Source organism: Asterias rubens, chromosome 15 (genome assembly GCF_902459465.1).
Source record: "Asterias rubens chromosome 15, eAstRub1.3, whole genome shotgun sequence".
Taxonomy (NCBI): Eukaryota; Metazoa; Echinodermata; class Asteroidea; order Forcipulatida; family Asteriidae; genus Asterias; species Asterias rubens.
In genome coordinates, this window is record NC_047076.1 from 14059835 (window position 1) to 14070418 (window position 10584).

General features: G+C 38.7%; 1 long non-coding RNA gene across 5 annotated transcripts; it reads left to right on the plus strand.

Moving 5' to 3' along the window:
• The first annotated feature begins 2085 nt into the window (after window positions 1-2085).
• Window positions 2086-9339, plus strand: LOC117300402. 5 transcript variants are annotated; one of them, XR_004520171.1, is made up of 8 exons: window positions 2088-3212; window positions 3781-3854; window positions 4517-4611; window positions 5278-5372; window positions 6168-6302; window positions 6425-6550; window positions 6817-6975; window positions 9240-9339. It is a non-coding gene; the product is annotated as an uncharacterized LOC117300402 (long non-coding RNA). The 5 variants fall into 5 exon arrangements; XR_004520169.1 differs by having other exon boundaries at window positions 2086-3854; window positions 6425-6598; XR_004520170.1 differs by having other exon boundaries at window positions 2088-3854; window positions 4498-4611.
• The last annotated feature ends 1245 nt before the right edge of the window (window positions 9340-10584 follow it).

Below are 10584 nucleotides of genomic sequence, written 5' to 3' on the forward strand. Positions count from 1 at the left end.
TTGTTGTTCTTTATATGTATTGTTTACAGATGTATACATAGTTTAGAAGGTTTAAAGGTTGTCATAGTAGAAAACTTTCATTGAAATATTTTTGCTTGAAATGCGTAACATAATTAGTCCGGAACCCTGATGCCTGAAACCAGTAGAAACAGTGACAGAGTTTTCACTAGTTTGGGGTACAATTATCTACTTTCACAGGATTTGACAAAATATCGGTCGCCAAGAGAAATTGATAATCAAAGTAAGTGACGCTCGCCCATCCACACACAAAATAAATTGGCAAACATCAATCTCCATAATTAATATTAACGTGATGAGGTGTTTTCGACCTACTATTGTTTGGGCACAGCAATACAGCAATAAGAAAGAGAAAGTAAATTCTTTAACCCCTCTCAACCATCAGACCATCCTTTACCCAACATAGGACCTTTTATTATTAATGTGATGAGGTGTTTTCGACCTACTATTGTGTGGGCACAGCAATACAGCAATAAGAAAGAGAAAGTAAATTCTTTAACCCTTCTCAACCATCAGACCATTCTTTACCCAACATACGCCCTTTTTGAAACCACAGCTTCGGATCCTGACTTGGCTCATGCGACTGTTTTGAGCGTGCTTTAGTGTTACAGATGGGCTTTTTCTCCCCTCTAAACTCACCAGGGCCCAATTTCATGGCTCTGCTTACCGCGGAATTCTGCGCTTACGGTCACAAGCGCCGAATTTCTGCGCTAGCGGTGTGTTAAGAGGTGACTTTATTATCAACATAATTTAATCGTATTTGTTCTTTTAATTGGGTATTGATGAATTACCAGTGGAGCCCACTCAAAATGTTTTCCCAGGAGTTGTGCAAGTATTTAATTTATTCAATATGTTAATGTATAATGCTTTGTGCTCTGTGCATGGGAGCAGTGCTTGAATGACTTTGAATGGGCACAAGTATGTGTGTAGAAGGTATAGGCATATGCTATAGCACAGGAGGAGACACACCCAAACAGAATTTTGGTGGAAGAACATGCTGTGTTGAGATTGCTGTGTGCAGTTATAATTTAGGCTGTGAAATGCCTTGGGCATAGATAGCCCTTCTTCTTTAGGATGGAAAGCCAGTAGAAGTACTGGTTCCTGGTCAGGGCCAAGTGAAGCCTAGATCAGACTGCCTAAAACTGGAGTGGGGAAATCAAGCCTGTGTGGCCTGTGAGAATCCCTAGTAATGCGGAGTACGCACGCGCAGAAGCCAAAATTCGCTGATAACCCATGAAATACGCTTGCCATAAGCACGATATTGCCTGCTTCCGTAAGCGCCAATTCTGTGCTTACAGTAAGCAGAGCCATGAAACTGGACCCTGTTTCTTTCCATACCCACATGTTCAGGCATATTTGTTGGCCTTTCATTAAGAACATTAGTGGGTTTCACTTTTCCTTGTCATTTGTCTCTGTCATGCCACAGGACTTTCTTTTTTGACATTATGAATTAGGGGCATGTTACACATAGTGCAACATATTTACCAGTTACTGTGTAAGTTAAATGTAAAGTTGTGGACATCGTGTTCTGTGTCTTACAAAAAGTACCAAAACTTTTTAAGTCATCAAAATAAAGGCTTGTTTAATTAATAATTGTTGACACCTTTTCTAATTCTTTCATGTGCCCCTGAGGGCGTTTGATGTATTGAACCAGCCAAGATCGTGTGACGTTTGCTTCTACATGTAGTCCCTGTCTGCATGCACAGGGAGTGAGATTCAATCAAACAATTAGTTTGTAAGTAAGTCAACCCAACTCTTTGGTCCTAAAATATACATAAAAAGTCCTTTAAGAAGTGATTTTATTGCATCACAGGTCAGCCAATACTAAGTTCAGGGTCATGCATAATGCATCCTGATTTTGGTTTATGATCAAAAAGGTTTCAAATCAGATTTCACTTCAAACCTTTTGTAGTTGTAACTCTAGGTCTACAAATCATTTTCTCATTTTCTCAGATTATTTTCTCATTGATCGTCAAAAGAATAAATGTAAGCACACTTGAGTTTAATTATAATTTGAAAACTTAAAACATTACATTTAGTTGTTTTTTTTAATCTTGAAATTTGATTAGAACAGAAACCATTCTTTGGAACTGCTTTATAGAGCAGATGCACTGAAATTTGTTCTGAAAATGTCAAATGCCAGTGAAAAACATTCTTGCAAGCCTTAAATTAAGCAATCAAAATGAAGGCTTGTTTACTTTTTATTTGTTTTTGCTTTTCTTTCATGTGCCCCTTTACCCCGAGTGCGCTTAAATAATTCAACCAGCCAAGATCTTGTGATGTTTGCTTCTAGTCCCTGTAATGCATGCACCAGGAGAGAAATTACATCCAACAGTTACTTGGTAAGTCAACCCAATTCTTTGGCTACAAAAATACAAGTGTTTAAATTTTGTATCACAGTTTCAGCTGATACCAAGTTCAAAATGTATGGTCATGCAACATGCATCCTGTAGTCTGATACATTTTGGTAACTGTCAAAAAGGTTTTAAAACAAATAAGGTGTAATTTGTTTACGCTAGGACCAATTGTCGTTGGAGATGATTCTGTCTTAAGTAATGCTGTTTGCAAAATGATTGCCCCCTATCAATTATTTTCTTATTGATTAACTGTGATCAGAACCAATGTAAGCACACTTGAATATAAATTAAAGTTGAAAACTTAAAACATAACATGTTTATCACACACGGTGTAAGTACACAACAATGAGATGTCCCTCAAACACTTGTTGGCTAGTTTATTTTCTTTAAAAAAGTGTTTATGATTGAGTCACTGTGTTGTGCTTCATAAATCCATATTTTATTGGTTATGAGATGAGATTAGCCATTTAGCTTTTTTTGATCAACATACATTTTATAGCCACAGGCTAAACCTGTTTTGTTGTCCCTCAAATGAGCTTCGCTTCAATAACTATAGCTACTGATAGATGTACTCTTTAAAATTGTTCATTTTCAAACTTATGTGTCACAACAGTGAACAATTTGACCTGTTTTATTTTTGTCTGTGTTTATTTACATGTGTCGCTGACTGAGTGAATGGAAGCAGGGATAGAGTGGTACCCATCCAGCCACTGTACACAAGTCTACCTCGGACAGACAGAGACTCCGCTACAACAGAATGTTTCATTTCAAAGTGATGACTGGACGTCTGTGTCCAGTAGCCTCTGATTAGTCAGCTTGGATCATCAATTTGACCAGGTTAGTTTAATCCTGTCAAATCATTCATTTTTTTAAGATACCATAGAAAGAACTGGGGCCGCATTTCATGGCTCTGCTTATTTACTGCTGAATTCTGCGATTGCGATCACTATTCTTTGGTTGCATCTCCTCCCCAAGCCCCCAATAATTCAAGGCCAAACCACAGTTTAAATTGGCCCCTCAGACTAGGAAGAGCCCCTCAGAAAAGATTATGCCCCCCCCCCCTCTCTCTATCAATAAAATTTCTTCTTACACTGTTAATGAAATTGCCTAGATGGGCTTTTGACTAAATTGAGACGTTAAGTTTCCTCGACTTTTTATTTGAATTATTCCACATTATCCGCAACTGTGTTAAACAGGAGTTTTATGTAGAAAAACACTACACATGTATGTTTTTCTCAAACTGTCTAGTGCCAGTGAAAGACATGCACTTCTTAATTCTCATCTGGTCAATACATTTTTTACTTTTGCAAGCCTTAATTGAGCTCAAAATGCCAGCTCGATTACTTAACAGTTGTTTTTGCTTTTCTGTCATCTACCCCTTTACCCTGAGTGTTAATTCAACCAGCCAATATCTCGTGATGGTTGATGCTTTGTGTCCCTGTATTATGCACCAGGAGTGGAATTCCATCAAACTACTTGGTAAGTCAAGCCAACTCTTTGACCATTCAATAATTATATATATAAGTGGTGCATAAGAAGTGTTTATATTGTATCACACTGTCAGTTAATACCAAGTTTGAAATGTAGGGTAATGCAATGTATGCATCCTAATACTGCTGATACATTTAGGGATGATCAAAAAGGTTTCAAATCAGATTGAATTTCTAGGATCAACTGAAATATCTCTGTCTGAAGTAATGCCGTTTGCCAAATGATTGCCCCCTATCAATGATTTTCTCAGTGATTAATTGTAAGTTTATACCAGAACCAATTCCCTCCTGAGAAAAATTTCTATTCAATTCAATTCAACTATACTTTTATTTCCACAATGCAAAGTGTGCATGTATAACGGATATTGGACAAAGATATGTGAAGAACTATTAGAGCAATAATTACATGAGACACAATGAAAAAGAGGCACATATACTTCTATCTGAAATACTTAATTGTCAAGGAAATAGCATTTGAAGATATCATGTTGCATATTTTGATTGCTGCATTTAAAGTAAATCTAGTGTTAATGTGCATATAATCAAGAACAAAATATAAACTATAGAATGCAATCACAAAAGTCTATGTTTTTGTAGTTGTTATTTATTTATGATGTTCTAACACGAGGCAGTCTTTATGCTTTTCGGAAGAAAATTCCACAGGTTCCACGCTCTGAGTCAGAGGTGACGATGGTGTAAGAAGACTGACGTCTACTCATTAACAAGCTACAGACTGGAACCTTGAGGTAAGATTTCTTTATTAACTCAGCTTGATAAATCAATCTAAATGCAGACTTGTAATTTGAACCATGAATCTACGATTAAATTACTATCCGTTTGACCAAGACTTTTACAAACGTAATATTTTTTCTGGAGTCGAGCATGTATGAAGAAGGTTTACTTGGGTCACAACTGCCGTTGTTTTGTATGCAGTCAAACCCAGACTATTTGATGTAAACCGTTTTAAACTTCAACAATAGTCAAGTGGTGCAACTATAGATCAAGTTATTATTATTTTTGTACAAGTATTTGTGTTTAGTGTTCTTAAAACAAGTATTTGGGTGGCATGGATGACTTGTGCGCTCACCTCTCACCAAGGTGACCCTGGTTTGATACCCAGCTAGGGCCATGGTGAGTTGAGTTGTGTGTTGTTTCTCAGCTGTGCCATGAGGGTTTTCTAGACCATCCAGTTTTCCTCCCTCGAGAAAAATCAAACCCTTCCTATCTTTGGCTGTGCTCTGTGGTCATAATGGGTTGATGTGGCTGGCAGCCAAAGGCGCCCTGGCATGCCTGCTTCTTGAACACGTTGTAGCCGCGTCATTCGCTATTCAGCTCTAACCTAGGGGTAGGGATGATAAGAACTATTAAGTACTTGTAAGGTTATCATGTCTCAGATAGTGTTATTTTATTAGGTTTTTAGGACTAAAGATGGAGTGACATCATGGCATGGGGAGTGACATCACGACTCTAAGTTGGAACCTGGAAGACCTAGGATGGGTGTTTTATGGTAAGAAGGTAGTGAGATGTGACATTTCAAATGGTAAGTTGATGTACACAAAGCATAATTATGATAATTATTGATAATAAAAAGGATTAGTTTTAATCTAAACACATCAACAAAAGTAAGTCCCGGCCCCCCACAACAATTTGTCATATCATTGTAAGGTAAACCATTTTACCAATACAGCTAATTAAGAAATAATTCTATGACATGTTTTCTAAGTGTTGTTGAAAAATGAAAGATGTCAATGAATTCATGGCGTCTACTTATAAGCAAGTTACAGACTGGAACCTTGCGGTAAGATTTCTCTATGAACTCAACTTGATTACTCTATCTTAGTCAGCAGTTTTCTTGGTTTCAAGCTATTTCATGTTCTCGTTAGGATTCCCAAAGAAGATGGCCACTACTATTACCAAATCTAAAGATTTCCTTTTGAAGTTGTGCTGAGAATTTATCAGCCTTTACAATGAAACATTTGGAGAGCATAAATTCCAAATCAATACATCCTGGGGGGGTTTTCTTGAAAAACAGCCCAACCTTTTGCATACAATTAATGTGTATAATTTGTTGACACTTTTTCTGAAAAGTTTGAGTAATCAATTGGGTCTTTGAAAATCCGTAAAAAATTGCCAAATGAAAGAATATATTGTCTGATGTAGTCATTGTTAAATGTCGGCAAGAAGATCATTGAAATCGTTGTCTTTGTGAAAACAAACATTACTAAGGTTGAACTTTGGAGACTTGTTTGCAAATTTGACCAAGGACTTCATCCAATGTTGACTTGATTTATTACTGTTCCAGATTGTCAAGAGATTATTCTGATGCAGTGTTCCTCCAACAACATGGACATTGAAAGCATCAATCAGGTGTGGCTTGGCTAGAGGAAATAATATCTGAGGACTGTATTACTTACCAAGCTGAAGTACGCAACTTAAGGTAAGTTCTTTAAAATTAAAATAAAATGTCTTTGAGGTGTGCTGTAAAGAAATCTATGGCCTATTCGAAGTTTAGCCTTTGGCACATTTCAAAACAATTTTTGGCTTGTCGTTGTGTATTAGGTTATCATCTGGACTTGCTACGATGTATGCTCTGCTGTCAATATGGACCATTGAGATGCTAATGATGGATTCTTGTCTGAGGTCAGGAGTGTGACATCTTTGTACTTTCATCTACTCACCGCTAAGGTGAACATAGAAACAAGTGACTGATAAAGGATGTGTGTATCTTTAAAGGTATAAACAATCACAGATTGCAAATTATATTTGCAGTTTATTATTATTAACTTAAAAAATATATGCATTTGGCTCTGGTATTTGGCAAACGGGTTTATGCCAGCCTGTTTGCGCTGAATCAAATTTTGTTTAAAAATTCTCACATTCCCAATCAATTTTCAATTTGGTCTCTAGATTGAAATTGTACTTTTCTTTTACCCTTTTTACCTATCTATTAGATGTTCACCGAAAAGATTCAAATCGTCTGATGAGCAAGGTTGGGTCGACCAAAGATTCCATGCCGTTTTACCTGGACCAGTTAAGGACCAGTTCCTCACAAAGTAGCGTCAAGATTATGATCTAACACGGGAAGCCTTGTACGTCAGTCATCAAACCAAGTACGTCAGATAAACAAGCCAACATTTTAGTACAGCAACATTACAAATATTAGAAAGTAAAAATTGCACAACATATACATGTACTAATGTATAACATACTACAGAAAACAACAACAATAACTTTTTTCTTAGTGTTTTAACCCATGAAAACATATGGTTATATGTAAAAAGAAACCAGTTTTATGCCCAAAATTTAATCTGAAAAGTAACATTTCTTGGATTGTGTTTTTGACTATTGCAATATATTGGGGATTATTTTCCTGTGTCGACATATTCACTCTGAACTTCCAGCGATATTTCAGAAACGCAACCACCTTTTGAAATGAACTTTTCTCAGGTTTTGTCATTGTACATAAAAGGATTAAAGGGAAGGTACACGTTTGCTTATTTTCAAAGACCAGTCTTCTCACTTGGTGTATCCCAACATAAGCATAAAATAACAAGCCTGTGAAAATTTGCGCTCAATATTGGTCATCGGAGTTGCGAGAAAACGATGAGAGAAAAAACACCCTTGTTGGATGAATTAGGTTGCTTTCACATAGGAATAAAAGACTTCTGGCTAGAAGTCTTTTTATTATTTTAAGGAGAAATAACCTCTTTCTCAAAATCTGTGCTACTTCACAGGGAGCCATTTCTCACAATGTTTTTTACTATCAACAGCTCTCAAATGGTTGTTACCAAGTCAGTTTTAAGTTAATGTTTGTTTTGATATTACCAAACTTGTACCTTCCCTTTAAAACAATCGAACGGTTCCAAAAACCAAAGGTATACTTTGCCTTTTAACACTGAATCCTGTCTGAATGAAACATTAAATATTGTTTTAAAGGTACTGCTGTCGATTTCACAAAGAGTTAGGACTTTTTTTATCTCGAGATAAGACGAGTAACTCTTCCTAACTTAGGATTAATCTTAAGGTTTGCATGCTAATGTACAGTGCAGGGTTGGGACGCGTCCTAAATCCTATAAGATTAATCTTAAGTTTGGAAGAGTTTTGTGAAATCGACGGCTGGACACTATTGGCAATTTCTCAAAATAGTTGTTAGCACAAAAACTCCCTTGGTTAACAAGCAGTGGAGAGTTGGTGATAGTATAAAACAATGTAAGAAATGGCTCCCTCTAAAGTAACGTAGTTTTCGAGAAAGAAGTAATTTTCGACTCAAATATTTGAATTTGATTTTGAGACCTCAGAATTAGATTTTGAAAGCACACAACTTTGTGTGACAAGGGTGTTTTTTCTTCCATTAGTGTCTCATGACCAATTAAGTTCAAATTTTCACAGGTTTGTTATTTAATGCATATGTTGAGATACACCAAGTGCGAAGACTTGTCTTTGACAATTACCAAAGGTGTCCAGTGTCTTCAACAGCTGCTGAGCTGAGGCACTGAGTGTCTTCAACAGCTGCTGAGCTGAGGCACTGAGTGTCTTCAACAGCTGCTGAGCTGAGGCACTGAGTGTCTTCAACAGCTCCTGAGCTGAGGCACTGAGTGTCTTCAACAGCTGCTGAGCTGAGGCACTGAGTGTCTTCAACAGCTGCTGAGCTGAGGCACTGAGTGTCTTCAACAGCTGCTGAGCTGAGGCACTGAGTGTCTTCAACAGCTCCTGAGCTGAGGCACTGAGTGTCTTCAACAGCTGCTGAGCTGAGGCACTGAGTGTCTTCAACAGCTGCTGAGCTGAGGCACTGAGTGTCTTCAACAGCTGCTGAGCTGAGGCACTGAGTGTCTTCAACAGCTGCTGAGCTGAGGCACTGAGTGTCTTCAACAGCTGCTGAGCTGAGGCACTGAGTGTCTTCAACAGCTGCTGAGCTGAGGCACTGAGTGTCTTCAACAGCTGCTGAGTTGAGGCACTGAGTGTCTTCAACAGCTGCTGAGCTGAGGCACTGAGTGTCTTCAACAGCTGCTGAGCTGAGGCACTGAGTGTCTTCAACAGCTGCTGAGCTGAGGCACTGAGTGTCTTCAACAGCTCCTGAGCTGAGGCACTGAGTGTCTTCAACAGCTGCTGAGCTGAGGCACTGAGTGTCTTCAACAGCTCCTGAGCTGAGGCACTGAGTGTCTTCAACAGCTGCTGAGCTGAGGCACTGAGTGTCTTCAACAGCTGCTGAGCTGAGGCACTGAGTGTCTTCAACAGCTGCTGAGCTGAGGCACTGAGTGTCTTCAACAGCTGCTGAGCTGAGGCACTGAGTGTCTTCAACAGTGTAGTACTGTATTTATCAAACGTTAATAAGGTTGTGTATAATTAAAAGTGATTGTTTACACTTATCTTACAGATATGGTTTTGTCTGATCACACTTGGGTTTACATTTGAGAAATGCATCCAAGAGATTCGACGTTGGACACAACAAAACTTCCTGAAGTTAAATGATGACAAGACAGAGTTCCTTCTATTTGGGTCACGTCAACAGTTAACTAAGGTTTCAGTGCCATACATCTCCATCGGTGATGCTCGGATAGCTCCCTCGCTGAAAGCTCGGAACTTAGGGGTTATTTTTGATTCATCAATGACACTTCAGCCACACATCAACAACATTGTTCGTTTATCATCATATCACATCAGGAATATAGGTAAGATTCGCAAGTACTTGGACAAAAGTGCCACTGAAAAGGTCATTCACGCATTTGTTACTTCTCGTCTTGACAACGGCAATGCTCTTCTCTACAGTCTTCCTAACAACCAGATTTCCAGACTTCAACGGCTCCAAAATACTGCTGCCCGCATTGTGACACTGTCTAGAAAATCCTGTTCTATCACCCCCATTCTGAAACAACTACACTGGCTCCCTATCTCTCAACGAATCATCTTCAAGCTGATGCTCATTGTCCACAAAGCTCTTAATGGCAAGGCTCCCCACTATATTTCTGAACTGCTTCAAGTTTACACTCCATCAAGGAATCTTCGATCAAGTTCTATGCTTCTCCTCATTGAACCCACGTCTCGACACTCATGGGGTGACAGGTCTTTTTCTTCAGCCGCGCCACGCATCTGGAACTCTCTACCACTTAATCTTCGATCTTGTCTTTGTACTGCAAAATTCAAGTCTCTTCTCAAAACTTATCTTATGTCACAGGTTTTCAATGACTAATTTTGTTGTGTCTGTTTTTCTTTGTGTTGTGTTTTGTTTTTGTTTTGTTTTTGGTTTTACTGCGCCTTGAACACCCAGCAGGGTGGATATGTGCGCATTACAAGTCTTATTATTATTATTATTATTTCTGCAACGTATACCAATTCCAGTAAGTTAAAATTCTTCTATCATATTAATAATAACTATTCGTAAAGCTCCAAATTGCCAAAGGATACAATGCAGTGAATAATAAGAGTATGGTTGAGAAGAGTGTACATTATACAATTGTTGCACGCTGTAACAGGGGTCCATGGCGTTTTGTTCACCTGAGGGGGGTAATGGCACCCGAGGTGAAGCCGAGGCTGCCATTCACACCGAGGCTGCCATTCACACCGAGGCTGCCATTCACACCGAGGCTGCCATTCACACCGAGGCTGCCGTGCGTGCGCATGCTCAGTATGGCGCCTGTTGGTCTGAGCATGCGCAATACTGTGAAAAAAGACCCTCTTAAATTCCCATTGCCTGCTTTGGTGCTCGATCGTTCGATCGGCCA